Source organism: Orcinus orca, chromosome 19 (genome assembly GCF_937001465.1).
Source record: "Orcinus orca chromosome 19, mOrcOrc1.1, whole genome shotgun sequence".
Classification (NCBI taxonomy): Eukaryota; Metazoa; Chordata; class Mammalia; order Artiodactyla; family Delphinidae; genus Orcinus; species Orcinus orca.
The window spans coordinates 1,488,557-1,514,934 of NC_064577.1; the positions used below are offsets into that span (position 1 = coordinate 1,488,557).

The 26,378-nt window shown below is 47.8% G+C and overlaps 1 protein-coding gene and 1 long non-coding RNA gene across 2 annotated transcripts in view; one reads left to right on the forward strand and one right to left on the reverse strand.

Moving 5' to 3' along the window:
• ASIC2 (acid sensing ion channel subunit 2) overlaps positions 1-26,378 on the forward strand; it is a 1,019,354-nt gene that overhangs the window by 105,695 nt on the left and 887,281 nt on the right. The window lies entirely within an intron of this gene.
• LOC125962062 (uncharacterized) lies at positions 9,024-11,873 on the reverse strand. Its single transcript, XR_007473391.1, has 3 exons — positions 11,705-11,873; positions 9,259-9,351; positions 9,024-9,135 (listed from the first exon to the last, which is right to left on the reverse strand). It is a non-coding gene; the product is annotated as an uncharacterized LOC125962062 (long non-coding RNA).

Consider the following 26,378-nt stretch of genomic DNA (forward strand, 5'->3'; position numbering starts at 1 on the left):
CGCGTCCGGAGCCTGTGCTCCGCAACGGGAGAGGCCACCAACAGTGAGAGGCCCGCGTACCGCAAAACAACAACAACAACAACAACAACAAAAATTCAGGGCGGGCGTGCTGCTGTTGGGAATACACGCCTTGACATCGAGTCCAGGGGTGCAGGTGGCTGAGAGAGGAGGACTGCCTTCCACAGTCTCTGCAGAAAATTTCCACAAACTGTGAACCCTCATAAATTAACCTTCACGTAGGCTGTGTCTAACCCTCAGAATTCTGTGTGATCAAGCCCACCGTGTCCATTTCACAGATGAGGAAAGTGAGGCTGAGAAGTGATGCCTCTTGGACACAGTGGTACAGCTGGCATGATAGGTGTGATCCCTGTAAAAACAGCGTCAGCATCTTCTGTTTATGTGGGTTTGTCTACTCTCTGAAGCCCTCATACCATCTTGCTGACATACATGAGAGCAACATTTTTATCCCCACTTTATTGATAAGGAAACCGAGGCCCCAAGAGCCTAAAGTGCCCAAGGCCATGGCTGAATGATTAGCAAGTCACTTCTGAAACTCCAGTCTAACTCCTCGCCTCCTGCCACCCTGGCTTCATGCTGTCTTACAGTTACCAGCGGGAAATAAAGAGTATTTAATAAGAAAAGCATTTTCCTATAACATACATTTTTAGGGCTGGAGAGGCCCTTAGAGAGAATCTAAAGGAGGAGTTGGTCATCTGAGGAGGGACTCAGTGATCTAGGGCTCCCCGATCATTTACACAAGTTCGGGTGTGAAAGTGTATGAGAGCCTCACTTTGTAACAAGAAAGTACACGGAGCAGGACAGTCAACGATGGGAGGGTTTGTGACTTTCCAGTGCATGGGGATGCCTGGGCATTCAGCACGGTCCTGGCACACAGCACGTGCTCAGTAGATGTTGCTGGAATTAATCAGATTCTTAACAAGGTTCTGTGATGGCAAAAAAAACTAAGAGTACATGCAAGGGCAGCAATGGATCTCAGAAATCATCTATTCAGCTTTCTTACCTTTCATATGCACACCCTGGGGGCCCAGAAGGAGCAAGTCGCTAGCCTTGGGTGTACTTGGGGCAGAGCCAGATCTAGGGGCTGGGCTCAGTCTCCTCTGAGGGGCCTTCCCCCTGAGCAGCGCTGCTCCGCCCCAGGGCCTCCTGCAATAAGAAGGAAGTGCTGTCCATCAAAGGCCCCAGAGGCCCCGTGTTGGCCAGCCTGGCATGGCTTGTATTCAGCAAGTCATTCTCCTCCTTGCCAAGGAAGGTGCTAAAGTGCTTGAGAAAAGAGATTCTCTTAAGTAGGTTAAACACTCCCCCACTCCCCAGCCTCATTTACCCTTTTCATTTGCTCAGCAGACTGTGGCTTCCCAGACAGTACTCAGGTAAATCGCAACCCTATCCAGGTGTGAAGGATTCTAAACCACAGAAACTGGGGGCTGAGCTCAGCTCCTGCCGTATGAAGAAGGCACAGCCTGGGTCTGGATGGGCCTCGGGCCTGCACCGCCTGCATCCTCCACTGTGGCCAGGTTTTGAGCTGTCTCTAGGGGGTCACTGCAGGTCCAGCCTGCTAGGAAACAGGCAACGGAAGCCCAGGGCAGAATTTCTGCGAAATGAGGAGTTTCTCTTCCTACTCCAGCCATTTCTCTTCTGTCAGAGCCCTAATGAGCTTTTAGTGCCAGGAGGGAAAGCAAATGGAAAGAAAACAGCCTGAAGTTGCTAATGCTATTAACAGTAACCGTACTGCAGGAACCCCTTCCCCTGGGCCCACCATCCTGCCCATGGTCTGCCTAAGAGGGAGAAAGGGAAGGAAATAAATAAAGTCCTTTTAAGTATAAAGAGGGAATTACGTACAGTCCCTTTGTGCAAGTACGGGGATCTGGAATTAACCCTTTCAGCCTCATTAGTTGCTAAGTAAGGCTGAGATTAACTCCCATCGCTGGCAGTGGGAGGGGTTGGAGGCTGCGTCTGTTAGAGGGTAGACTTTGGCAGTTTGCTTCTCAGCGAAGAAATCAGAGAAGCAGCCAGTGGGTGCTGGGCAGCCCAGTCCTGCTGGATTTCCAGCTCCTTACGTACCAAGCCGGAGGTCTTTGGAACCCCTCTCCAGAGCCCTCTGAGGGGCTGGCTGATTACAGGTGAAGAGTGAGGCGGGGCTTGGACTCAAATCCGGCCTCCACTAAATTGATGAGTCTCCCTCTGCCTTAGTTTTACCATCTGTGGAATGAGGATGGTAGCACCTGCCTCATAGGCTGTCCTGAGGGTTCAGTGAGATAACATCTATATGTTATGGAGAGGAAACAAATTACATTAAACTATGTGTTTGCAGTCTTCCATCTTCCCTGGCCCCCTCTGCCCATATTTATCTACTAAAGAAATTGTCTTTGCAGTCTGCCAGCTCATATTGTGAAAGTTGGCAGAGGTTCAGAATCAGAATCTGACATGTATGTTTGGTGGGGTGTGGGGAGGAGGGAGGGAGAGAGAAAGAGTGGGGGAGAGAGAGAGAGGGAGGGAGGGAGAGAGAGAGAGGGAGGGTGGGAGGGAGAGGGAGGGAGAGGGGGAGAGAGAGGGAGAGAGAGGGAGGGAGAGAGAGGGAGATGGATGCAGAAAGTATGGGAATTACATCCCAAAGAGCCAAGGATTACTCAGAGAAAAGAGAAATAGAAGCAGGAGAAGGGAGCAAGGATGCAGAAGGACTCAGTTACGGGCCGGCTTTGGGCTGAGGGGTTAACTTTGGGTAGAGAGGCTACAGAGAAGCTTTAAGGTGCTCCTGATGAGGGCAAGAGGAAGGTAAGAAGAGGTATTTAACGAGAGTTGTTATGGGTTATTAATTAACCACTTCATATCAAGAAATCAGTAAAGGTTGTAACTGCTTTTCTTTTTTGTAAATTTAAAAACATTTTTTAAACTTTATTTTATATTGGAGTATAGTTGATTAACAATGTCATGATAGTTTCAGGTGTACAGAGTGGTTCAGTTATACATATACATGTATCTATTCTTTTTAAAATTCTTTTCCCATTTAGATTGTTACATAATACTGAGCAGAGGTCCCTGTGCTATACAGTAGGTCCTTGTTGGTTATCCATTTTAAATATAGCAGTTTGTACATCTCAATCCCAAACTCCCTAACTATCCCTTCCCCCCCACCCTTCTGCCTGGTAACCACTATTATTGCTTTTCAATTCTGTTGGCTGCTGGGCTGGGTTTTCTCTCATGGGGATCTCACCTAGACCAGACTATATGGGGCTCCAGATTATATTTGGGTTACACAAAGTGTCTAGCATAGCGCTTGGCCCATAGATACTAAATAAATGGTAGGTAGTAAAAGATACAGATAATTTCAAGGGTGGATTATCTATATCACAGCAACCAACCATTTTACTTCCTAGTAATATTTCGTTTAGGGAATGCTCTTGGCTCTGAGTAGGTTGTGTAGGTGGGGCAGAAGGAGGTCCCTGAATGTAGGGGGCCTGTGTCCAAGGCCCTGCCATGGGAGTGGCCCGTGCTGGAGGGGCAATGACAGGGAGCAGGTCTGTTGTCATTAATGTTTTGGCTGAAGTTTGAACAGAATGCTGGGAACTTGGAGTGGGGAAGAAGCAATCCAAAATCAGGTTAGGGTTAGGCACAGCAGAAACAAACCAGAGGTAGAGAGGCATCTTTGCTACAATGCCCAGAGAAGGTGGTTCTCAATCCTGGGTGCACATTAGAACCACTTGGGGTGGTTTAAACATATTAACACCTGCCTCATTCCAGATCAGTTGACAGAGTTTCTGGGACTGGACTTGGGCATCAGTATTTTAAAGAGATCTCCCTAAGTAACCTAATGCTCTGAATCTCTGCTCTGAGATGTTGCAAACTCAACTCTAGTCCCATCTGATAATATCCCAGGATTCTGATCCAGGTTTAAAGGAAGGGAGGGACATGTGCAGGAACAGCAGGGGCTTTAGGGCAGGAAGAGTTTCCACTCTTAGGTGCACACTGGGTCTGTGGCTTCAGAAATATCTGCCTAGTTACTAGCAAAACTCAATTCAGGGGAAAGTGATTAGGAAGAATTAGATTAGGGGGCAGGACCTCCTTGTGGGTCTAGGCCAGATGCTGCTAGGTGCAAATCTAGGGCAGAAGCCTTATAGACCAGTGACTAGTGACAGGCTAGACAAAATGAGGTAAAATTTTTCTGGAGAGGTTGAAGTCTAGTACTTACTTATAAAAGAGTGCAGTGCCCAGGGTGATGGGGATGGGGGTGGTGGGGTGGAGGTGATGGGGTGAAGGTGGTGAGATGGGGCTAATGGCAATGATGGAGGTGACGATAAAGATGGTGGAAAGTGGTAGGGAGTGGTGGAGGTGGTGTTAATATTGGTGTGAGTGGGGACAATAATGTGTGGTTGTGATGGTGATGATGATAGTACTGGATGATAGTAATTTGGTGGTGATGGTATTGGTAGTGGAGTGATGGTGATTGTATTAGCTTTCTGTTGCTATGTAACAAATTATCACAAGCTTAGAGACTTCACGCCCACTTTGTATCTCAGTTTCTGTGGGCCAGGAATCTGAGTGGGCCCCACTGTGTCCTCTGCTAAGTGTCTCACAATGCTGAGATAAAGGGGCCAGCAGGGCTGCGTTCCTTACTGGAGCTCTAGGGAAGAATCTGGGTCCAAGTTCCTTCGGGTTGTTGGCCGAATGCAGTTCCTTAAGGTTGTAGGACTGTCGTCCTATTTTCTGCTGGCTGCCGGCCAGGGCTGCTCTTTGCTCATAGAGACATTAGGCAGCCCTTCTCATGCTTTCCATAGCATCCTCACCAGCAACACAGGTTGAGTTCCTCTCTCACTTCAGATCTCTTTTTTTCCGCTGTAGCTCTCTGACTCCTGCTGGACAAAGTTCTCTGCTTTTAAGTGCACGTGGAATTAGAGTGGGCCCGTCTGGGTAGTCTTGGTTATTCTCCCTATTTTGAGGTCTATAACCTTTATTGCATCAGCAAGACCCCTTTTTCCGGATAACATGCTCACAGGTTCTAGGGATTAGGGCATGGACATCACTGGGGGGGTGTTCTGTAGTGATGACGGTGGTGGTGGTGGTGATGGTGGTGCAGTGGACCCTCTCACTTCTGACAAAGACGTCCCTACTCCACTGCTAGATCAGGTTCTCATTGGCTCAGGGTCTGGGCCTGTGGGTGGCACAGCACTAGCGAACATGACTGGCTAGCGAGGACTGGGCTGCAGGTTTGGGGGAAGGGAAACCATACAGGAAGGGATGAGAATGTCGGCCATACTTGTGACCTTCACCAATCCTCTTGTTCTTCACCTTGACCCTGAAGGTTGTTCATTAAACATTTGTCTGCCTTTCCCCCCAACCTATTCTGTAAGCTCTGGAGGACAGAGATTCCTCTCATTCTATCCTTCCTCACAGCTTTGAGTTCAGAGCTTTCTCTTAGTAGAGGGAAAAGGATGGGGAATTGATAGTTGTTGAGTGCTACTATGTGCCAGGCATTTTAATATTTATTATCTGAGGTGTGCCTCAGTATGCCTAGTTTATATCAAGGAAACCGAGACACAGATAGGGTGGTGATGGTATTGGTAGTAGAGTGATGGAGATTATGGTTATGTTACTTGCCAAGTGTACATGGCTAGCAAGTTGCAAAGCCAAGTTATAAACGCAGCCGGTTATTTTGTTCTGTGGCAGTGTGCTGCCTTCCATTGTAGATGCTCAGTAGAGCCCAGTCACCAGCTGCCTGATGGAGAAGAGAGAGTGTGTATCTGGAGCACTCCCCGACCCCGTGGCTTTCCCTGGTACTGATCTGAGGCTCTGAGATTGTGTGAAGGGTGGGCAGTTGGCTATAAGACAGCTGTTTCTCCTTAACCAAGTCTGTCAGCGCATTGATTTGTTTCAGCCTGTTTCACATAGGCTCTCTCCAGATTTAATACGTGAAACAGACATTGTGTTTGGCTGTTCTGGGAGAGAGATGGAAGGGAGGTTTAATCACTCAGTCTTATTCCCAAAGAGGCTCTGTGTGTGTGTGTGAAGGGGACCCTGCTTCTGGCACCTGCCACTGCTGTGGCTGCCACTAGGAGGGCTAGCCGCCCCTAGTCACCGGAGGGCGTGCTAAGCAGCTGATTCCTCTCCCAGGCTCTGGCATCCCTTTCCTATCCACAGGACCCAGCTTAGCGCCCATGTCCAACGAACTCCCTGCTTCCCCCTCCCATCACCCTCAGAGATCGCACAGACCCCCAGTGTGTCACGGCTACAAGGTTTGTTAAAAACTGTCTTTTCTAGTGAGTGGTTTAAAATTTATTTCAAATTATTATTACGGTCATACTGTCAGATAAAGCCTGAGCCTAGATCAGAAGGCTTAAGTCCTGACTCCTGGTATGTAGCTCTTTCCCTTAAGTGGGGTGACTTCCCTGATAAGGGGGGAGGGACTGGTGGCCAGTTGAACCTGCGGAGACCTGGAGAGGATAGGAGACAGAAGAGACTCAATGTGAAGAACTCGTGGCCTTGGGAATGTCTCAAGGGATGCTCCGTAGACTGAGCCCGAGGCCTGGAGCACGTGCAGGGATTCTGTGCAACCTGGCGGCGGCGGGGGTGGGCAGGTGGTGATGAGTTCTATGGAAGCTACATCCCCATGACCTACCCCATCCATCTCAGAGCCCAGCTCAGCCACACTCTTGAACGGGCACCCAGGGCAGTGGTCCTCCAGGGCAGGCTGACCCAGAGTTGCTGACACCTGAAGATCTAGGATATCAAAGCGGTTAGAGCAAAGAGACTGCCAGAGGGACTGGAGCTATTCATTTGTTCATTCATTCAATAAATATTTAGAAAGCCAGGTCTACCTTGTCCCCTGGCCCCAGGACCACTGGACACTGGAAAACAGGCCAAAATGCACTGATGAAAATAGTGACTTTGGTCATGCAAACTGCAATGATGGTAATAACATTAATGCAGTCGATTAAATATGGCCACAAATTCTTTGCAAAACTCTTCCATCAAGAGATAAGATCCTTTTCCCCATCCCTAAGGTCTGAGCTGACTTTGTGACTTGCTTTGACCAAAGCATGTGTTCTGGGGTCTAGGTCTTAAGAGTTGTTGCAACTTCTGTTTCACCCTCTTGGAACTTGGAGTCCATCCCATGAAGAAGTCGGAAATGATCGATCACAAAGAGAGGGAGGCCCACCGTCTCAGAGGTCCTAGCTGAGCCCAGGCCCCAGGCAACCCTCAGCTGAATGCAGGGGCTTGAGCAAGACCACGTTAGCACTGCCCAGCCAGCCCGCAGCATCACGACAAATAATGAACGCTGTTGCCTTATGCCACTGTGTTTTGGGGTGGTTTGTAGCACAGCAGTAGATAACCGAAACAGTAAGGTATATTTCCGGTTTTCCTTTTTTTCCCGATAAACTAAAATGTTAAACTTCCTGATAAGTACCTTAGGCTCTGTAAATATAGAAAAAGCACTGACAATTTTTATGTACTGTGGTCCAGGCTTCCATTTATTTAAAAGTAATAATATAGAGACATGGTGCAAATATTCTAACACTCAGGAAGATAGAAAACAAAGTCAAAGTTGTCTTCCACACCTGGATCCCTAATCCATTTCCTCAAAGGTAAAAGCTGTTAGCAGTTTCTTCTGGATCCTTTAAGTAAAGATAGATTATATGTACACTTGCAGAGCTACAGCTATGCCAGTATCTATGCTTGTCTCCTTTTTTATTTGCAGCAACTGTATAATATGCACTGTTTTGCATTTTGGTGCATTTTGTTTGTTTTTTGTTTTTTCTGCTAATGATTTATCTCAAACACCTTTTTATCCCCTGAGACCTATTTCATAGTGTCTCACTGTAAAGATGGATTCATAAAGGGGAGTTGCATTGTTTCCAGTTTGGGATGTACCTATAAACACATCTTTATGTACTTTTGCTTAAATATCCACGGATAGTGCTTACATACTCTGGATCAAAGGGCATGTTCATTTGACATTTTGACAGGTACATTTATTTTGGAACTCCCATATGAAAAGGGTTGTCTGACCATTTATAACAATATCTACCTTTGTATGCTTACAAATGTACTATCCCATTTGAGCCCCACGATAGCATGTGAGTTGGTCATCTTTCCATTTTATGGAAGGAGAAACTGAATCTCAGAGAGCTTGAGCACATGCCCAAGGTCACACAATTAGTAAATTTTTTTTTTGTTTTTAGAACTTAAAAGCATTAACCTTCCATAGGGACCCGAGAGGCTGGCAAAACCCACACTGAACACATACTAAGAAGATCTCGTTACAAAAGGAGTACCGAGTTATAATTGTCTCATGCATTTAGTCCTCTGATAAATGGAGAGCTGATCTCTCCAAAACTTGAGATTCTGCAGTTAGGAAGATGTAGGCTCATTGTAGGTGGGTGGGAGCAGCAGGCTCAAAGAGGCAGGGAGAGGATTCTTCATGGAAGAGCCCTGCCTCTAGGCTCTGTGAAGCAGAGATGAGCCATGCAGGTCTGGCCTGATGTCTCCCCGATGGGACCATGCAATGTTCCTTGGCCTGAATTCAGGCTGGGATGTGGCTATGGGAGATGCTCCCCTGAGAGATGCAGCTGGGAGCTCAGGCCTTGGCAGGGCAGCCTAGGCCCCCCACAGGGGACTGGACTGTGATAAAATTTTAAACTGGAGTCTCTGCCCTGACCCTTTGGGAGTTAGATCCTTTCTGTCTCCCTAATTCCAACCCTAGATTTAACTGGGTGAAGGGCAGAGCTATTCTTTCCAGGGGGATTCAGGGGGAGGGATATGGGGATAAGGGAACTACTAATGCTGAGTACCTGCTTTGTGCCCAGCATTCTACATGCATTGTCTCCTTGAAGTCTTATCAATTATAAGAAGCTCTCATTATCCCATTTCAGAGATATGGAAGTTGAGGCTCAAGAGTCTAGTTTTTAGAATTAGGCCTCAAGGTCTGGACCAGGTTGGCAGCTGGGGTGTTGTGTTGTCAGCTTGAGCTGCTGTAACAGATACCAGAGACTGGGTGTCTTAAACAGCACGTATTTATTTCCCACAGTTCTGGAGGCTGTGAAGTCCAAGATCAAGGGGATGCAGGTTCAGTGTCTGGTGAGGGTCTGCTTCCTGGCTTGTTGATGACCACTTTCTCTCTGCGTCCTGCCATGGCAGAGAGAGACATCATCTCTTCATATCTCTTCTTACAAGGGCACTAATCCCATCATGAGGGTTCCACCCTCATGACCTAATGACCTCCCAAAGTCCCCACCTCCAAACCATTACCTTGAGGGTGAGGGCTTCAACATATGAATTTAACATTCAGTCCAAAGCATGTCTTCTGGGACTCTGTGCCTGAAGTTGTTAACTCCTCCCTGCCTGGGGCCATATTTGGTGTTTAGGAGCAGAGCAGGCCACAGCCTGCACCTGTGGACTGAGACTGGAAACCAGCCAACACCTGAGACCAGTTGACCATATTTAGGACATCCTTCCTTGCTCTATCCACTGCCCTGCATTCTGCTCAGGAAGGTTAGGTAACATATCCAATGTCTCTAGCTTTGGGTGGTAGAAGCCAAAACTGAATCCAAAGCCTGAAACTTTCTGCCAGATGAGCCTGCAGAGTGGCGTGGTGGTGGAGCTCAGGCTCTGGCTGGACCACCTGAGTTCACACCTGCGGTTTTGCCACATGGTCGCTGTAGTGACTTTGACCAAATTAACCTCCCTCTTCCTTGGAAAGGGGATAAAAACAATACCTGCCTTGTTGGGTTACTGAGAGCATTACGTAGGTTAATTCACATAAAGAGCTGAGAACAACGCCTAGCACAAGGTGGGCACCCAATAAATGGTGATTACTTTCATGACTCCATCAAGTATGCCAGGGATGAAGTAAGACCAGCTCTGGGAGAGGAGAAAGGGAGGGGAAGGTGCCTCCGTGAAGCTGATTTTCCTCTCTGGGTGGAGACCGTCCCGAGTCTTATAGCTGGAGACCCAGCATTTTCTCTGCTATGAACCTGCCAGGGTCCCTCTGGCAATAATGCAGTCAGCTCCTCTTATTCATCAGGACCAGACACCGAGGGTGACAAGGGCAAAGAGAGCAATTAGCCCTCCCACCGGGAGGATTTCTTTTCTTTTTTTTTCTTTTTATTTTATATTGGACTATAGTTGATTTACAATGTTGTGTTAGTTTCAGGTGTACAGCAAAGTGATTCAGTTATACATATACGTATATCTGTTCTTTTTCAAATTCTTTTCCCATTTAGGTTATTACAGAATATTGAGCGGAGTTCCCTGTGCTGTACAGTAGGTCTATTTTATATATATTAGTGTCTATTTTATATATAATAGTGTATATATATTAATATATATTAATATATATATATATTAATCCCAAACACCTAATTTATCCCTCTGCCCCCACCTTTCCTCTTTGATAACCATGAGTTTGTTTTCTGTGTCTGTTTTGTAAATAAGTTCATTTGTATCATTTTTTTAGATTTCCCATATAAGTGATATCATATGGTATTTGTCTTTCTCTGTCTGACTTACTTCACTTAGTATGATAATCTCCAGGTCCAACCTTGTTGCTGCAAATGACATTATTTCATTCTTTTTAATGGCTGAGTAGTATTCCATTGTGTGTATGTACCACATCTTTATCCATTCATCTGTTGATGAACATTTAGGTGCTTCTATGTCTTGGCTATTGTAAACAGTGCTGCAGTGAACAATTAGGTGCATGTATCTTTTCGAATTATGGTTTTCTCCGATATATGCCTAGGAATGGGATTGCTGGATCATATGGTACATCTATTTTTAGTTTTTTAAGGAACCTCCATACTGCTCTCCATAGTGGCTGTACCACTCCCACCAACAGTGTGGGAGTGTTCCCTTTTCTACATACCTGGAGAATTTCTGATCTATAGGAGTGAGCCGCAGGGTTAGGTGCTCTCTGCCTGGACAGTACGTGGGGGGAGGGGGTGGCGGCGGGACCGGGACACCGGGGGCCACAAGGTGTGAGGCATCATTTCTGCTCCAGTGGCTCTGGTTTGGGGTAGAGCAGTGAACACGGGCCTTGTAGCCAGAGCCCTCCTTAAATCCTGACTCTTCCCCTTTCTCTGTGTGATCTTAGCAAGTGACCAGCCCTCCGGAGCCCCCGTTCTCTCTTCTTCCATAAGGGTGTCCATCCATTCAGTGCAGCCAGCACAGAACAGGCCCTCGGTGGCTTCTCCTTCTGGCCGCCCAGCCCTCGGACTGCCCTCTTCCTGTCTCAGTGCAGCTTTTCATTCATTCGTAACCCCCTATGGAACATCTGTTTGCCAGGCACTGGGAGGCACTGGGGATGTGATGATGATTAAAACAGATGCACTTTCTCCCCTCAGGATCATACTGACCTTGAACTCTAAGTCCAAGGGTGGCGAATCACAAAGGGTGGTGCTGGGAACGTAGGGGCATAGGTGACCTAGAGCTGCCCCAGGAAGGGCAGCTGGGGCCTGGTGCAGTCCTTGAAGGGAGTGGGCCTAGGGGCAGAACATTCTGGCTCTACAGTCTGTGTTCTGGATGGAGCCCTTGGGCCACCTCTCTCTGCATCCCTCCCTCCCCACCCCGGGACAGCATCTCCCTCCAGCTCCCTGTTGAATGGAGACCCCTCTAATAAGCTTTCCCTCTGGTTGACCCTAGGATCCCACTGCCAGCTGGCCCAATCTGTCCCTCCTCCTAGATCGCCCAAGCGCACCTGATTCCATCAAATCCAATTTTCTCCATTTCCATCAGGACTCCTGCCCTGGGGGGTATAAGCCAGGTGGCAGGATCAGCTGTCTCAGGGAGGACACCCCCTCCCACTGCTTCCTGAAGCAGGAGCGCTGCCTCCTCTGATCTGCTGAGCCTGGTGGGGAAAGGCAGCAGCGGGGGAAGAAGGATTGTCCTGGGAAAATGGTGCTTTTTAGTTGTCATGGCAACAGTTGCTAGGTGTCACCAGGAGGAGGCTCTAGAGGTTGACCTTCCCTCCCACAGGGAAAAAAAGGCAGGGCTCTGAGAGGGACCTAAACTCTTTCCTTGGGCTGAGTGAGTCTGCCTCATTCATTCATTCCTTCATTCATGCAATATACATTCATTTATTACCTTCTATGTACTGGGACTATGTAAGTCTCTGGGAATTCATGAATAAATTAGTCTCTGTCCACAAGGAGCTCAAACAGTAGGGGAGAAAAAAATGCAAATAGAGGATAATATTGGACTGCGTAAGGGCTTCATTGAAAACGTACACAGGGCACTACGTGAGCAGGGCAGGGGCACCTAACCCTCCTGGAAGCTGAGCAGGTTTATCAGGCAACGTTCCATAATGGGGGCGACACTGGTGCCGAATATTTCAAGTGGGTTAATAACCAGGCGAAGGCTGCTCCGCCTCTGGGAATAACTCGGCCAGTCCTGGAGAAGTGCCGCAGCTTGGGAATTTGGGGGTAAAAGTCATCTGGAATATTCGTGGTATATGGGCTGTGTATGAGGGAGGGGCAAGAGAGAAGGCTGGGATGGTCAGCAGAGGTTGGATTACCAGATGTCTAAGCCGCGGGGACTGTATCCTTCAGGGGAGAAGAGAAGCTGCTGGTGGGAATTGAAGGGAGGGAGCGTCAGGTTATAATCGGAGACAGAGAGATACAGCTCTGGACGTGGGCCACATGGATGGGTGGGGCCTGCAGGGTTACCTTGGGAAGTTGTCCAGGTTTTTGTGCCACTTGAATGCAGTGGGTTGAAGGAAACGAGAGGGAAAATCTGGGCTGACTTCCAGATTCCTGGCTTGGGGCCAGGCAGGTGCAAACACCTGAAATAAGGGGAGAGAGAAAAGGGGGAGGTGGTGGCCCAGCAGAGCAGAGGCGGTAAATTCAGTCTGGGCTCATCCAGGTGCCTGCAGGGTGCACGGGGCAGATGTGGGCAGACGGCTATGGACCCTGGGTGGCCGATGAGGGGCCCAGGTGTGCACAAGGGTGAGGCCAGGACCTTGGGCCACAGAGACTGTCAGAGGTAAATGGATGGAGGCTGAGAGGAAATGCTTAGAGAAGGGGGGGTGGGCTGGAGCGAGTGGTCAGGAGGGAGTGAGCCACGGGGTCACCGAAAAGGCTGGCAATGTGAGGACTGAACGGAGTGCATTCGATTTGGCAATTAGAGAGCACCTGGGGGGCTCTGCTGTAGAGGCTTCTGGGGAACAGTGGAGGCAGAGGCCAGAGACAGAGGGCCAAGGAGTGCCGGGAGGGTGGCAGTGCTGGTACCCTGTTAACCTCTCGTTCAAGGAGATGGCCGCCCAGGGAAGGAGAGCCGGGCTAGGGAGGAGGGCAAGGCGGGGGGACTTCTGATATGTGGGAAACTCCAGTTTGTGGGGCAGAGAGGAGAAGGTGCTGGAGGGGAGATGGAAACACAGGGCTGTGGATAAGGATGGAGAAGCAGCAGTGTTGCCAGCCACCCAGATCTGTTGCTGTGGATTCACACCCCAGGCAGAGGGAGTTGGTGTTGCCTTTGGGAGGGAGCTGGGGTGTAGGGTATGGACCATGGGGGTGGGGACGGGAGGGGAGCAGGTACTAGGAGATGGTGGGTGTGAAGACAGAGGGGATACGGGGTGTGTGTGTGTGTATATGTCTGTGTGCCTGTGTATATGTGTGTATATCTGTGTCTGTGTATGTGTGCCTCTAACTGGAGGCATCAAGTAATCCCTCTGGGACTAGATTGTTGTGGATTTTTGGAGCCCAGATTGTTTCATTAGTAAAATGTTCAGGTGTTTGTAATCACTTGAACGAAAAGGATTATGTGGGGTGGTGTGTGTTTGTGTGTGTGTGTCTGTGAGTGTGTGTTTATGCTTCGGTCCATAGTTATGTGTCTCTATGTGTCTGTGTGTGTCTGTGTGTGTTTGTATGTTTCTGTGGAGGTGTGTGTTTGTGTGTATGCATGTGTCTTTGTGTGCTGTGGATGTGTGTATATGTATGGGTTTGTGCCTGGGTCTTTGCATGTGTGTTTATATGTGTCTATGTGGGTATGAATCTGTGTGTCTGTATCAGTGTGTGTGTATATCCGTGTGTCACTATGTGTCTGTTGGGTGTGTCTGTGTGGGTGTGCTTTTATGTATCCATTTATTTGTGTATGTGCTTGTGCATGTGATTCTCTGTGGGTATGTCTGTGTGTCTCTATGCATCTGTGTTGGATTGAGGTCATAGAACATGTGTCAGAGGTAGACCCTGAGATATCATCAAGGCCAACATCACCCCAGTTCTTCAAAAGGAGGGACTAGCCCCAGAGATGTGGAGAAACATCCTCAAGGGCACAGAGAGCAAAAGACAGAATTGGCTGGACCATGGTCTCCAGATGAATTCTGCACATCTTAAGCTCACAGAATAGGGGCCCATGGCTGGGGTTGTGGGAAGGGGAGGCCACCAGAGGCCTTGCAGCCTCCTGGCACCACGGGGGCTGGCGCTTTTCTCTCTCAAAACTTACTTGAGTTATATAAAACGTTGTCCCCCGGTCTGAACCTGGAGGCCCAGCCCAGGTGGACCATCGTTACCCGGGGACTCATGCTCATTTGGCCTGGGCCTTGGGAAATGCCCATCCTGAATGGAATGACTGGTGGACCAGGGCCCCAGAGCCCAACCCTCTGCCCACCAGCCCAGCAGCTGAGGGCTGACTCCTGCCTGCCCACCTGCCCAGGGAAAGAATCGGGGACTTGGAACTTCCTTGAAACATTAGTGCTCAGAGCTCGTGTGAGACAAGCCCTCTCCACACAGCCAGTCACAGTGGCTTCACACTGCTGCTACAGCTGGAATTTCATTTCCGCCTGGATGTTACGTTTTGCCATCTAATTTGGTGACAAATCAAGGTGATTTGTAGGGAGCAAGTCTGCAATTAGTGTGACATTCTCATCCCAAATGCTAGCCTGTTATACACCCTCCCATTACTGCCTTGATCTCATTCAATGGATATCCATGGATTCAGAAATATGGCTGGGTGGGGGAGGTCTGAAGAGCCCTCGCCCACCCCAGCCCCCAGATTCAGGTGATTTCCATTGCCATGGGCAAGAGTTGATCTCAAATCCTCAAGGCTGTTTCTAAACATCTAGCAGGAAAGCCCCCTGCTGCAAAATTAGCCAGCACGTACTTGGGATAAATGGTACTTACTTCCCTCAGAGCAGCGTCAGCCAATAGAAATATAATGTGAGCCTCATGTGTAATTTAAAATTTGCTAATAGCTACATTTAAAAGAGTGAAAGGGATGAGTAGAACTAGTTTTAATAATGTATTTTATTTAGTCACTGTATCCAAAATATCATTTCAGCATGTAATAAATATAAAAATTAGTAATGACATGTTTGAGATATCGAACATTCTTTTTTGTATTAAAGCCTCGGAAATCGATGTGTATTTTACATTTACAGCCCTTCTCAATTCATACCAGCCACATTGCAAGTGCTCAGTCACCACATGTAGCCAGTGGCTTCCAGTTTGGACGGCCCAGCCTTGGAGAATCTCTCTGGTGCTGCCAGCCACAGGGAACGAGGTTGTTCTAGAGGATTCTGAGCTGGGGGCTCTGGATCTCAGTTTTCCCATCTGTGAATGGAGGGTGACACTCCCTGTCCTTTGGCCTTCCCAGGGCTGTTTTCAGGGTCTCTCAAAGTCAAGTGCCCTGAGCACTCCCATTTTTAGAGCTCTTCTGAGAAATGATAAAACAGGGTTACAGAATGGTAGACGGTGTTAAATATTTGCATTTAGTGAGTTAATCTTTCAAACACCCTAAAATAGTAACGTGTTTATATAAGCTCATTTGGAAAGCAAAAGTCTACATCTGAGGCTAAATCTGAATATGAGGCCCCAGCTAAATGTCCCTCCTGCTGGCCCTCTCCATTGCCCACTACAGTAAGCTCTAAACGTATGAAAAACAAGTATGGAGACTTCCCTCTTGATCCAGTGCTTAGGACTCTGCCCTTCCACCGCAGGGGTCCCAGTGCCATCCCTGGTTGGGAAACTAAGATCTCGCATGCCTTGCGGAGTGGCCAAAAAAAAGAAAAAAGAAAAACAAATATGTTATGTTCTTTGCAAACTGTAAAGTATAGTACACAGTCTTGGGGTGGGTGGGAGAGTTGGGGTCTTCACATTTGCTAAGAAAGAACCAAGGGTGCTGGAGGTTTGCTTCTGGGTTGATGCTGGGGCCAGGTCTGTCTCATGCTCCACTCAGAACACTCTGGGGTTTCTGGAACTCTTGAAGCGGGGAGGAGTGGAGAGAGGGGCCTCCAGAATGGGGACTAAGTGCATGTGTGCAGGGAAGAGAGGTCCTCTCCTTGTCGAAATAGCAAATTTCTAGATGGTTGTGGCTCCTTAGGCCCATTCTTTCGTGCTTTGGAGGAAATGTCAAGGCAGCCTGGGTCTAAGCCCCAGCAGTATCTGGGCCGCGCTCTCTCTCTCTCTCTCGCTCTCTCTCGCTCTCTCTCGTTCTCTCTCGCTCTCGCTCTCTCTCACTCTCTCGCTCTCTCGCTCTTTCGCTCTCTTGCTCTCTCTCTCTCTCTCTCTCACACACACACACACACAAGTTCAGCTTGCTGACCTTTTCCTCCTTTCCGCCTATTCATGGTGTGGTTTAGGGAGAGTTGCTGCATGCCAGTCACTTGCAAAGGGAGATGACCCTCTTGTCCTAGAATCACTGTAAGATTCAGAAGGACACAGAAGACAAATGAGTTTCTTCTCTGGGGATCTTCTTGTCCCAGCTTCAGTCTTTATTCTTAACAAGATACAACTTGGTTGCATAGAAAGAATATGAGATTTGCAATAAAGAGACTCCAGTTCAAGGCTTGGCTTCCTATTGAATTCTACGTTATGGTCCTTGGTTTCTCCATTCTGATGCCGTGTCAGCTCCAGGAGGATAGGAGTCCAGCTTGCTAAGCATGGTGTCTGACGCATATTCGTGGCATAAATGTTTGAGAACTGATGAAATGTATGTGTCTGGAAAATGGGCTGAGTAATAATACCTGCCTCATTTGATGGTTCTGAAAGCTGAATGAGGAAACATCTCACACACACACACACACACACACACACACACACACACACACACACACTTCTCCAGCCTCATCCAGCTAAAAGAGAAATTAACAGATTGGCTATTCAGAAACTTAAACTCAAAGGAACAAGGTGGTTGAAGACTGAACCAAGGTCACAGAGCACGGTGAATACAGAGGTGGGAGAGGAATTTAGGTCTTGAATCACACAGGGTGTCACCTTTCTTATCTTGCCAACTGTTTGAGAGACAGAGACAGAGCCAGCGAGAGAGACAGAGACAGTGAGCGAGTGAGCGAGAGAGAGAGAGAGAGAGAGAGAGAGAGAGAGTCTGTGTTGGGGATGAGAGGTCTTCCTATGTGATATACACCGAATACCCTTTCACTGGACATTTATCTAGGAATTACTGTTGGCCTATTGTAAAGTGTGTCTGCTCCCAGAATCAACAAATTTTTATGGGTGCTTTTGGCAGCCACCAGAAGAGGGGAGAGGAGGAAAAGACAGAGAAGCTGTGATACTAGCCCTCAGAAGTGCGTGGTCTAGAAGGAGGTCAGGATGCAGTTTCAAAGCATTGTCCCCTTTGAGCAGGGAGCTGGCATAGCATACAGGAAAGAGCACTGGGCCAGAGCTAGACGACCTGGGCTCTCGTTCCAGCTCTGACATGAATTCCTCTCTCTGGGTCTGAGTTTTCTTCTGTGTGAAGGTCAACGTTCGATGCCAGAGGGCGTCTTCAGGCCCGTCGAGCACTACCTCTACCTCGAGCTTAAGTGGAAACAGCTCATCCCAGTACCTTCCAGCCCAGAACACAGCTGCCTGCAGATTCTGCCAGGTGGATCAGCGCTGAGGGGGCAGGCTTGCCGTCGAGGGGAGGGAATCTGGGTTCACTTCACGGAGGCATCCACCTCCCCAGGACGAGTCACTTAGCAACAGTGAAGATGCTGAAGCTTCTCTCTGGCCCAAGGTGAGTTCAAAGGCTCCCTGATGGGGCTCATCCTAGTTGATGGAGGAAAATGACTCCAGGCTTAGGTTAGGAGCCTGGACTCTGAGTTCTCCTCTCTGGGCTTCAGTTTATTTTCCATGAGACGATGCAGTTTGCTTCGATCATCTCAGAGTCCTTAGCACAGCGGCCTTCCGTGTCATCTCCTTTCAGTAAGTCAGGGTCGAACCTGGCTGGGGGTATCTGGCTGGTGGCCCACTTCCATAGGCAGCTTGTTTACCTCTCCAAAAAATCAGCACTGATTGTTCAGGTTTTCTTAGCTGCCAGCAATAAACAGAGATCACTCCTATAGAGCAGACCTCAGGCAAATCTCAAGCTATTCAGACATTGATTTGCAAAACAAACAAACAAAAACAATGAGCGAAAACCAACCAAACAAAACCCCACTTATTGAGTTGCTGTTATATGCCAAGTACTAAAAGTTTGCCCTCAGTCTCCTAAGGGCTGTCTTCTTTTAGCTCTCAAGTCTTGGCTCAGAGGTGAACATCTTAAGAGGGGCTCCCGTTTTAACCGCATTTTCAAGGGGGAAGCCTGAAGGTCAGAGTAACCATTTAAAACTCAAGTTCAATTATGTCATTTCCCAGCTTAAAACACATCAGTGCCTTCCCCCTGCACCTCAGGTGAAGGCACACTCTTGCCCTTCTCTCCCCATCTCTCCCTGCACTCAGCCTCCTTTTTTCTGTGCTGCCTGGCCTGTGCCGGAGCCCCACACATGCCAAGTTCTTTCTATCTCATGGACCCTGCACGTGCCGGCTTCCTCCTGGAAAGCTCTTCCCAGCTCTTCAGCCGGATGGCTCCTTCGGGTCCTGAAGATTTCAGGTTAAATGCCATCTCCTCAGAGAGGCCTCTTAGGAGAATCCTAAGTAATCCCCTCCTCTCAATTGGTCTTTATCAAGGCACCATTTGCATCCTTCATAATACATTTCATGATTTAAATTTTTTATTTAGTTACTTTCATTCTTTTTCTTTCCTTTTTTTTTTAGTGTCTGTCTTTCTTACTTGACTGTAAGCTCCAGGAGGGCAGAGCCATTACTTTATTTGCTTAGATGTACAGAGGTTAACACAGTGCATGCACACATGGAAAGCAGGCGTGTTTGAAGGGCCCCAGTGATATAAAGATGACTGAGAAGAAGGTCCTCGCTTTCAAAAATCTCATGATTTAATCACAGAGGGACACACAAAGAGACGATCACAGTCGAGGTCCATCTTTTCTCTAGTAGATGTAGTATGTGTGATGCTACAGCATCAGAAGACACAGTTGCTAACTCTGCAGATATGCGCCACTGTGCTGTAGTCATGGAAGACTTCCCAGGGGTGGTGATGTTTTCATAACATCTTGAAGACTGAGTACGGATTTATTAGGTCAAGACTTTGCAGGCAGTGGGATCGGTATGAATGATGGCCCAAAGGTGTTTCAAGTAGGCAAGAATGAGGCGTTTAGAGAAAAGCAAGTGTCTTTATATGCACAGGAGCTCTTGGGGGGAACTTCAGGAGATGAGGCAGAAGAAGTGGCCTTTTCTGAGCTCAGGAGACACAGTGTCATGTTGAAGATAACTGGGAAAGAGAAAAGGGTGTTAAAGAGAGCAATGATCGGATTTGAATTTAACTTTTAAAAACACTTTAAAAAATATAAAAAGAATACATATCCATTGTAGAAATATTTGAAAATAATAGAAACATCAAGAAACAGGTGAGCCAAAGCCAGCATGTAGGGGAGTTACACAGGCAGTGCTGGGCCGGGGGAAGTAGCGGGCCAGGGGAAGGGTTGGAGCTGGCTGGGACTGGAGGCAGAGGAGCTCCTTATGAATAAGGAGGGAGGGATGATGGGGGCTGAACCTGGACAGAGGGGGTGGAAATTGAAAGGAGGAAACCAGAGGAAGATGAAGGGGGAAGATATGGGGACCAGTTGGATGTAGATCTGGGGGGAGAGGAAGGGATCTGAATGATTACCCTGTTTCCGGCTTCATTATGTAAACGAGTGATGGACCCTTTCATGTAGATGAATCTCTTAGGCGAGGATAGGCAGTGTGTTGTAGGAGAGGTGAAAGGGCACTGTGGCCACACCCCCATGCCCTGAGAAGGAGCTGAGCACCCTGTTCATCAGCGTCATGCACACACATGGATATTCGATGGCTCCTCTAGACACCTGCTGTGGTACCACAGCACATCACAGGAAGAGAATTCCTGGTAGGGGGCGTGAGATGCAGTGACCCTGGGAACGCTGCCTCCCTAGCCCCTTTCCGTCTTTCATGCTGCCATGCTTAGGGTTAGCTGTAAAGCAGGTGGTCAGTCTTATGTGCAGAAATGCTTCTAGTGCCACATGAACCTGACAGGCCATCCTTGTGATCAAAAGAGCAGGTCTAGAAGGGACCTCAGAAATCACCTGGTCTGCTTTCCTTATCCAGGAAGGGGCAGGAAACTCATACCTACTCCAGGCCTGGCACTCAGTTAGCCTTCCTCAAAACTCCATGTGACAGATATTCCTCCTGTTCCCACTTTACAGTGGAGGTAACTGAGCCTGGGAGAGATGAAATGTCTCATGAAAGGTCACAGAAAAGATCATGACCTGGTTTCAAAGTCGATATTTCTGACTCTACAGCTCATGTCCAGCCTTCCCCGGCACACCAGTCCTCCTTCAGGGAAGGGAGCTAAAGTCCAGAGAGATGGAGAATGGCTTGTCTAAAGCAATTCAGAGGCAGAACAAACCAAATCTCTTAATTCCCCTTGCACACCACTCCTTTCTGGGCTTCTTCTAGTCAATGTCTGTTGCGTGCCTGGTTCTTCACTGAGTGAGGTGGTAGGATGGAGTGGTAGCTGCAGAACTGGAAAAGCCTATTTCTCTGTCCCCAGAGAGCTTATGTTATTCCTAGAGAGGTGGCCTCAAAGATGGTGACAAAATGACGGGCAGAGCCTGGCATCTTCATTCCTTTCTCTTCTCCCACCTCCCACGTTGTAGTTCTTCTCCACCTGCCAACTGACCGTCTGGGCTGAGAGTGACAGAAAATGTGCTCAATAAAGTCTCACACACAGAGTTCTGCCCCAACTATTAACCTGAGCAGGAAGGAATGGGAGAAGGAGGCCTTTCAGGAATATGCGCGTTCATGCACTCGGACCGCAGATGCTAGCTTCTCTCTGTCTACCACAGGGTCAGGCATGAGGTGGACAATTGCATATTGGCTGCAGTGAGGTACCATTGCCATGGATATAGGCAGGCAAAGGGAGGCTAGGGAGGGCTACAAATTAGGCCAAGTGTCGGTGATACAGAAACAAAACTCGCAGGCTTTGGGGCCAATGGCTTCTTAATGGGAGGACATGGAGAAGTCCGTCTCTTGGTCACAGTGGTCAGAAGGCAGTGTGAGGAAAGAGCAGTGGTCTTGGACCCAGATAGATGTGGGTTCAATTTACAGCACTGATATGACTAGCCGTGGGACCTTGTGCAGTAACGTAACCTCTGAAAGTTTCCTCACCTGTAAATGCTAAGGAAAATATTGATCTGAAGAGTGAAAAAGGAAAACATGCAAAGCACCATGTTTTGCTTGAGTTTTCACTTAATGATGATCGTGGTGATGGTGATGGTGGTGGTGCTGATGGTGGTGATGGTGGTTGTGCTGATGGTGGTGATGGTGGTGGGGATGATAATGGTTATGATCGTGATGATCATGAAAACTGACCACAGTCTGCCCTTCTCCTTCTTTGGAAAATGAAATCTCCCTGATTCTCACTAAAGATTTAGACAGAAATAGTCAAGAGACGGGTAGGGAAGGAGAAGAGAGATGACATAAATATTTAGCTCCTATTGCATGCCATCTACTACAGTAGGCTCATTTGCCTACTTTTTTCTTCACTTAATCCTCAGAAGAATCCTTTGAAATATCTTATATTCCATATCTTATGAATGAGAAAACTGAGGTCAAAGAAGGTTAGTTGCTTGCTTGGATTCTTACAGTGATGAAGTTGTAGAGCCAGGATTTGATCCCAAGACTCCAGAGCTCAGTCTTTTCTCAATTAAGTTTCTCATGAACTCATCGGGGCATGATTCCAAACCTTCTCAGCATCTTTTACATTGGAACATTCTTGGATGAAATCTGCCCCACTACCATCCCAGCAAAGGTGCCTGGGCAGAAGTCCCAACAATCACACCTTAAACTTGACTGACTTCCATAGGCATCATTCATCCCTTCATTTATTCTATTATCCACAAATTCACTGGTGTTCATTGAGCCAGACACTACTTTTGGCCCTAAGGCTAGAAAGAGCAGTGAGATGAATGGTGGATAACGGCAGCATGTTTGTTTGACATGCACTCTGGTAGTTGTAAGTCATAGGTTGTATGTAGATGTGTCCATCAGTATCCAGTAAGGAGAAAGAAACCGTATCAGTTTTTTTTTTTTTAACCCGATAGAATTAAATCAAAAGAATTGTTACTGGGAATAATGAATTGTTAACTAGGTAACCTAAAGGACAAAGAGAGAATAATAAGTTATCACAGATGGAGCAGCTATAAGAAGCAGCCACCACCCCTAGGACTGCGGGGAAGAAAATGAAGATGTTGGAATAATTAGAACTTTGCTCGGAGAGAGGATGCTTCAGAGCTGAAACTCAGCCCTCTGAGGAGGGGGCCCTTTCCTTCTGGTGTTGGTGGTTCTGAGCGTGGACGAGGGAACATGTAGGGTTGAGACTTCTGAGGAGGGACCAACACCCAGCTGGTGCTGGTGTTTCTGACAGAGTACAACAAAACATGTTCTGAAATTGCTGGGAGAAACTGAAACTTGGATACAACTGATATTACTGGACCAGACTACTACTTCAGAGGTGGACAAGCAAGACTGGGCTGGTGCTGCCAGGAAGAGGAAGGAGACGGGATGCCTACAGGAAGCAAGCGGGATGATGGGGCTGCTTCTTCTTCCTCCCACCTTGCAGCCTCTCTCTCGTTCCCCCTTTTGGCAAAGTCCAACAGGGATCCCGCTGGTAAAGCAGAAATGAGGTTTGCAGTGTCCTATCATAAAGCAGTGTACAGGAGGGTGGATTTGAAGCTGAGAGACAGTCATGGACAAGAATAGAGACCCAGAATCTTGAATGAGCTAGAGAAGGCTTCCTGAAAAGCATGGCATCATTTTCAGAAGAGAGTCTGCATCTTGAAGGATGGGATTGGGACTGAGCCAGAGAACCAGGGTACATGCCAGGCAGACAGGGGGAGATGAGGTGGGAGAGGGAGGTGAGGGATGGGCAGGGGGGAGTCTCACTCTGTTGCATCCTGGGTCTCAAGCCTTGAAGGTTAGGACATCAGGATTGGCCTTTGAGGTGAGGACAGAAAAAGTGGCCTAATTCACACGCCCAATTTTATCCTCTCAGTGATCCTGTGATTAAGACTTTTTTATCTCCATTTTATAAATGAGGAAAGTAAGACTCAGAGAGAGAAACTTTCTGTTGCACAGCCCCAGAGGGAGCCACTGGTGTTGTCACTATGAGAATGGTGCAGCCCGGCAGTGTGAGGGGTTTCACCTGCATGGCTGCAGGGGGCAGTCCTACGCCAAGACCCCGCAGCTAGTAGGCAGGGTAGTTATAAGGAGTGTAGAGTCCTCATACACATCCAGGATCTCTTTTATTCCTCTCGTGCTAGAAAGTCTGTATATGAAAAGTTGAAATCACACATACACATCAACTCCTCCAGGGAGCAGTATTTGAAATCTCATCTCCAGAAGCCCCATTTCTTTTGCATTGCCCCATCCCTTTGGGATGCTTGGATCAAATGGGCCAACGTCAGCATCAACAAAACTTCCCAGTAGTTAGAGAATTACCAGCTTCCCAACTCTAAAATCTGTGGGCATCTGGAACCAGAAGATTACCTGACCCCCTTCTAAGTGGGTTCAGAGTCAGGGAGACCAGTAGATGCCACTGGACCTTGAGGGCCAACTACTGATTTCTCAGCTTGCTTGGCAGTTTACAAAATTCAGTCCTTGGTGCTTGTTAGAGCTAATTTCACACTTTGCCATCACTTGTTATTAGGTGAGAAAAAAATACAGTCCTGCTAGCAAATCCTCATTTAAGGAGAAAGAGAAAACGCATTGGCTCTGACATCACTTAGGGAAAGAAGCAATTACCAAGTAGAGATTGCGGAGTGTAACTCATGACTTAGAGATCCAAGGAAGAATGGGGTAGAGTGGTTGGGAAATTCCTTTGGCCCCAAGGCATGGTGTGACGTCCAATGGTTTACTTCGACTGCATCCAGGTGACACCACACAGGGTCCTTTATGTATCATTACAGGTGGGTGACATCAGGAAGAACAAAATCCCATGACGAATCCATTGGTGATTTACTACATAGCTCTTCTTATAATTTGGGGAACTTATCCATAGGTCCTTGCTGCCGCTGATACTATTGAGTAATTTACAAGTAGCTACAGCAGCTTTCCGTCTGCTGGGGCGCAGAGCCCTGAGGCTAAGGCATCCGACAAATCTGTAATAGGCTCATGCTGGCCCTGTCATGCGATGAGACACTCACAAAGGAGGAAGCAGCTAAGGTGACGGAAGCTTAATGCGATAAATGTCCTAAGTTTAGGGCCTGTTCTGGGCTCTAGAGATACATAGACATAGAAGGCACACTCGCCACTCTCTGGGGTCCCCTAACCTGTTGCGTATAGAAAAAGATCAGTCACCGTGGAAGGCAGATGAATGCCAAGTAAGCGGCAGAGGCGTTAAGTCCCTCTAGAACTGAAAAGCCCCGTCCAGAGCATCAGTTAGACTCTGTTATTTTCAGAGGAGGGAAATTGAGGCTCAGAGAGGGGTATGACAGAATGAATGGCCAGGGAGGGGCAGAACAGACTCTACTGAAACAGCAAGCTTCCGTTCTCTCCTGTTGCCAGTACACAATACCGGACACATCCAGATAATGTCCTATCAACTTATTTAAGTGTTGTCAACCTCACATTATATGGGCAGAACGTGTGGCTCCAAGAATCTGACTTGCCAAACTTCACTGCTATTAAACAGAACTGGAGCTTGAATTCAGAGTCTGTTTGAGTCCAAAGCCCATGTTTTTGCCATCATAGCCTTGTTGATGGCGCCGGAGATCAGGGAAAGCCCCAAAGAAGAGGTGGTACTTGTGCTGTCCTTTTAAAGAGAAAAAAAATAACAGGCATGTGGCCGTCGGGGGAAGGAGATGTTAGTGGTGTTCAAGGGTGGGAATGTGGGGGAAATGAGCATGCGCTAATGACTTGTAGGGAAACTGTCTTTAGGCTGCAGGTGCCAGGATCTTAGACGGAGTAGAGATGCTTTTTCTGAGATGGCCACCTAACTAAATCATCATACTAGACATGAGCCAAATAGTCAAAACCATACCGAGTCAGGAGGACAGCCTCCTGTAAGCCAGCCCCTTATTACCGGGATGTCTGCTAACCTACCAGTGAAATTTCATGGTAACCTACCTGACTCAATCTCCCTGCATTAAAATGGTGGGCAATGGTGGACCTTTGGGGTACCTTGAAGATGGGTAACATGATGGGGCTAAGATTAGGAATTTCCTCTAGGTTCTCAAACTTGGCTATCTTTTAGAATCATATAAGGATACTTAGAAAATCCTGATGTCCTAGACACACTCCAGGGATTCAGGACTGGCATGTGGCCTAAGCATCAGGTGATTTTAATGTGCAGCTAAGGTAAATCCATGGCTGTCCTGTGTCCCCCTCCTGCAAGTTACTTGGGCATCTTTCTGTCTCACGGATACACTGAGCTCGGCCCTCCTGAGACCAGTTATTCCCCAGATGTCTGCCTCTGGTCATTCATGTATTCATCCAAATTCAACCATGTGGTCATTTATACCCTACAAGCTAAGCTTTGGGAATATCGTCTGTGATGTGGGAGTAAATATTTAACAACCAGCGTTCTGAGGAAACAAAGGCCTGATTTGCAGTGTTTTTCGATTTCCTTGTATAAATACTCCCACCATGACCCATTTCATGGTCACTGAGTTCGGAGTTAGGAATAATGCACACAGTTGGCTCTTTCGAGCCAGTGTGAGCCAGCTCCCCCACACCCCTGGGTAGAGCGATAAGTGGAATTCACCCCACAGCCTTAAGGTAGGCAGAGGCTGGTTGGGAGAAGACATATGTGTCCATACACAGTTCACAGAAATCTCAGATATGGAGTGCTGGGCGGATGGAGGTAAATGCCACCCGGCAGGGTCAGGGGAGCTGAGCTTCAGTGAATGAATAGGTGACCAGAGACAGATCTTAGGAATCAATTTCCTCAGTTGCCCCTGCTTTCGTTTTTCTCTAATGGTCTCCAAATCCCCATGATGTCATTGACAGCAATCAGAGCATCTGACCAGGCTGAGCTAACTGGTGTTTCACATTGAGAAGACATAATTCTGCCCAAGAGAATTCACAAGTCAC